Here is a 4,823-nt window from a genome sequence, read left to right as displayed (position 1 = left end):
GCTGGGGGCAACTCAGACTTATTTTCCAGAGTAAAAATGAGAATGCTGAAATGGGTTTACTTCATTAAGCCTCGGCAGGGGGTATTAGGGAGACAGTGTCTTCAAAGCACAAAAAGAACTTGGGGAAAAAAAATCTTCATGTTACTTAGAGGGTCAAGGATATATTCTGATGGATGCAATTATGTAAGCAAAATGTGTTATAATGGACTCACAAGCTATCACAGGGTGAACACTGGGGTGTGTCCCAGGAACGCTCCTGCTCTTCAAGTCCTTTATTCTTTCATCAGTTTTGGTCACATGGAGTTCTACACAGTCAGCACCTTGTTTCACTGCTTGCTAGATTGATTCATTAATTCACTGCTTATTTCCTGAGTGTTTAATGATTTACGTAGCACTGTGCATGCTAAGTTGCTTCAGTCATGTCTGAGTCGTTGTGACCCTATGGACTGTAACCTGCCAGGCTCCTCTGCCCATGGGGATTCTCCAGGCAAGAATGCTGGAGTAGGTTGCTATGCCCTTCTCCAGGAGATTTTCCTAACCCAGGGGTCGAACGTCCATTTCTTGTTTTCTACATTGGTAGGCTGGTTCTTTACCACTAATGCCACCTGTGAAGCCCTTCAAGCATCACTAGAGACACCCAAAGTGGGTCAGGAAAGGTTGGTCATTCCCTATTTCATTAATGCAACAAATATTTATTGAGCACCTGCTATGAGCCAAGCAATGGAGATATAAAGATATGAAGGACGGTGGTATCAATGTCCCCTAGGAGTTTGTCAGAAATACAGAATTTCAGGTACAACCTCAGACAATACTAACTCAGAATTTGTGTATTCACAAGATCTGCAGGCAGTCTGTGTGCCCATGATAATATGAAAAGTGCAGCATTAGGAAGGCATATGTCATAATGGAGTTTAGCAGGAAAAGAATGGACTAGTAGTCCAGAACTCTGGGAGCTAGTGGTTGCCAACTTTCTGTTCTGATGCTGGCTATAGAACTGAAGCCAAGTCACTTATCTATGTTATGACTCAATGCATTATCTTCAAAATGGAGATAATAATATCTGCCTTTCCTCTCTCTGGAAATACTGTGAAGATCAGATGAGAAACTAGTTGTAAAAGTGTTAGTGCCACCCAAAAGAAAGGGATTGCTGTTGTATACAACATTGAAGGTTTGGAGAAGTTTCTGTGTATTGTGCCTGGCTTCATTGCCAGGAACTGGGATTTGATTCTGATTTAGCAATTGCCTGCATTATGATCCTCCGTTAAGGCATTCTTACCTCGTGGATTCAGAGATGTGAATAACGGGTTTGTTAAGGCGCCAACACGCTGTTAGGTTTTAGTGCTTTTTAGGTATGCATTTACGGAGATAGTCCTGGTAGACATTTTAGGTATTCAACTCATTTTAGTAAAACTTTTTAAAGACTTGACTACTGGGAAAAACTCTTGGGTAATGCAGGCTTGGTTCCCCCTGAGCCCACAAAAAGTTTATTTTAGGATGATGATATAATATACAAAATCATTAAAATTCATGGTACAATAATGTAGTTGCTCTGGGAGAGGGTCAGACAATAGGTGAGGACATTGGTAGAAGAATAAAAGCAAAGAGATTTGTAAAACCGGAAAATGAAAGATTAGAGAGACTATATTTTTCTCATTTGCTCCCTTAATAAGCTCTCAGCACAGCTGGGGCATAGGACATCCACAGGCAGTAGAGTAATCCATCCCTAGATCACTAGAAAGTGATGACCCAGCTCCAGGTGGGTACACACACCTTGTCTAATTCATCATCAAATTAGAGAATTCAGACACAAAGCACTTAAAAACAGGGGCTCTCTTCTTCCTCTATGTTTCATAAAGTTTCCCAGGGAAGTGCTATCATATTGCCTGTCTACAGCTAGAAATCATTGTTAGGAGAAATTAAATAAAATCTGGATGAGAAAAACGATGTTCATCTGACAAGGACTATCACGGAACCCCTGTATTCTGGGTACCTAACGTGATTGCAGCCACAAAATTAAAAGATGCTTACTCCTTGGAAGGAAAGTTATGACCAACCTAGACAGCATATTAAAAAGCAGAGACATTACTTTGTCAACAAAGGTCCATCTAGTCAAGGCTATATTTTTTCCAGTAGTCATGTATGGATGTGAGAGATGGACTTATAAAGAAAGCTGAGCACTGAAGAATTGATGATTTTGAACTGTGGAGTTGGAGAAGATTGTTGAGAGTCCCTTGGACTGCAAGAAGATCCAACCAGTCTATTCTAAAGATCAGTCTTGGGTGTTCACTGGAAGGACTTGATGTTGAAGCTGAAACTCCAATACTTTGGCCACTTGATGTGAAGAGCTGACTCATTTGAAAAGACCCTGATGCTGGGAAAGATTGAGGGCAGGAGGAGAAGGGGATGACAGAGGATGAGATGGTTGGATGGCATCACCGACTCAATAGACACGAGTTTGGGTAGACTCCGGGAGCTGGTGATGGACAGGAGGCCTGGCGTGCTGTGGTTCATGGGGTCGCAAAGAGTTGGACAGGACTGAGCGACTGAACTGAACTGAACCCTCCCCCCAGCCCTTCTTCTGAATTGCTAATCAGATTCCACAGCAGGGCACCAGAACCCAAGGGAGTATACTTGGTAGAGCAGCAAAGATCTGGTGATGATAGAGTCTGGAAAATCAATCTGGAGGAATTAAGTATTATGACTGAACACTTAAGCTGTGGGGTAATCACTAGAGCGAATTCTCCCATCAAAGATTAAGCTGACCCTGGTCAGCCTTAAATCCCTGGCCCTCCTATTACACAATATTTATTTCATTTTTAAAAAGTGAATTAACTGGCTGTTTCCCAAGCCAGAGGCTCATGATTCTGACTTCAGCAGATTCTCAGCCACGTGAGCCCCCGAGACTGGGGTTTACTGAGAAAACAAGTAGGGACAGGGTGACAGAAAGCTATCCTTTTGTAGGTTGTGCTTCCCTGGCCACGGAATATCCCATAGCTATACGAAAATGACCAAGTCAGTCCTCCAGAATGACTGCCAGGGAAGCATCAGAGATAAGAATGAGGACATTTGAATTACATTCTAGGCTGTATAAGATAATCAGCATGTTTGTTTCTCTAAGTGGAACACCAGCAAGAGGGACTTCCCTAGCATTGCAGGCAGACTTGTAAAATAGCTACAGGTTACCTTTGCCAAGTATCACCCCTACTTTGCCCTTCCATCAGTCTTCTGTTCCAGTTCTCTTGGTTCCTTTTAGGGAACTTACTTCTTCCCTTGTGTACCCTTCACCCTGGATCCTTCTGGTCACACCCCCAGGTCTTTCAAGAGCCTTGTACTATTTTTAATAGCAGTATGTGTTCACAACATATGTATTCTTTCATGATTGTTGCTTTCCTTTGCTCCGCAAGTAGGCATTGAGCACCTTCTAAGTGTTAGACAGAAGACAAGGTCCTTTCTCTCCCTGAGATTCTTTTTGGACAAGGGAAACAGATGCCAAATAAATAAACAGATGAAATCTTTTCATTAGCAACAAGTAGAAGGACAGTGATATGGCTACAGGGCTGAAGATGGGATAAGGGTTGGGAGTCAGTTTCTAGAGTGTTGGGGAAATGCTCATTGAGGCTGTGGGAGATGAACTGAGAAGTGATGAGAAGGAGCCAGGCATCCTACAATTTGGAGAAAATCCTTCCACACAGGAATGGCAGGTGCAAAGCCCAGGACAGGACACTGATCCCTGTCCCTACTGCTTTGTGGATTTTAGGCTCTCAAAGATTAATGTTGTGTTATTCTAGAAATGCTTAAGGAGGGTGGGATGAATTGGGAGATTAGGATTGAGACATGTGTACATTACCATGTGTAAAATAGATAGTTGGTGGGAAGCTGCTACAAGGCACAGGCTACAAGCATCACAGTTTGGTGCTCTGTGATGACCTAGATGGGGGTGGGGTGGGGGTGGCAAGGAAGAGGGTAGGGACAGAGGCCCAAGAGGGAGGGGGTATATGCATACATATAGCTGATCCATTTCATTGTACAGCAGAAATTAACACAACATTGTAAAGCAATTATAGTGACATTGAGTGTCACTCAGTCGTGTCCAACTCTTTGCGACCTTATGAACTGTACAGTCCATGGAATTCTCCAGGCCAGAATACTGGAGTGGGCAGCCTTTCCCTTCTTCAGGGAATCTTCCCAATCCAGGGATCAAACCTAGGTCTCCTGCATTGCAGGCGGATTCTTTACCTGCTGAGCCACAGGGAAGCCTGTAAAGCAATTATAGTCCAATAAAAAAGGAATCACTCCCCCTCAAATAGAAATGCTTAAGATTCATAAAACAATGAAAAACAATTTTTTAGCTATCATCATGTTTGTCCTCCTAGAAGGGTTTTCCTTTGGAGAATTTCTCATTCATGTGAAACAGAAAGGTTCTTCTGAATAACACAAAACATAACAGTTAAAATAACAGCCAGAACCTAGTGTTTTCTGTTTTCCAGGCTCTATTCTGAGCTCTTCATTCATATTGACTTATTCAGTCCTTGCACAACCACGTGTAGTGGGTAGCTGCTCAACATCATTTTATGAATGAAAAGCATGGAGGCACTTATGTTAAATTCCAACACTTGTAAATGGGTGGATAACCTGGGAACTCTGAATATGTAACATCACCTCCAAAGAGTTTCAGACATGAAGTCACATTCCAGAGGATAGGATTTATTAATAACTAAACTCATTTCTGCAGAATGTGCCAACGGCTTCCATTGTTTGGAAGGAGGATGCCTTATCAAGAAAAGTTATTCTCGATAGAGAATGCTATAAAGCCACAGAGAGGT

Source organism: Odocoileus virginianus, chromosome 15, assembly GCF_023699985.2.
Source record: "Odocoileus virginianus isolate 20LAN1187 ecotype Illinois chromosome 15, Ovbor_1.2, whole genome shotgun sequence".
Taxonomy (NCBI): domain Eukaryota; kingdom Metazoa; phylum Chordata; class Mammalia; order Artiodactyla; family Cervidae; genus Odocoileus; species Odocoileus virginianus.
The sequence above is the reverse complement of the archived record's forward strand: the minus strand, read 5'-3'. Positions refer to the sequence as shown.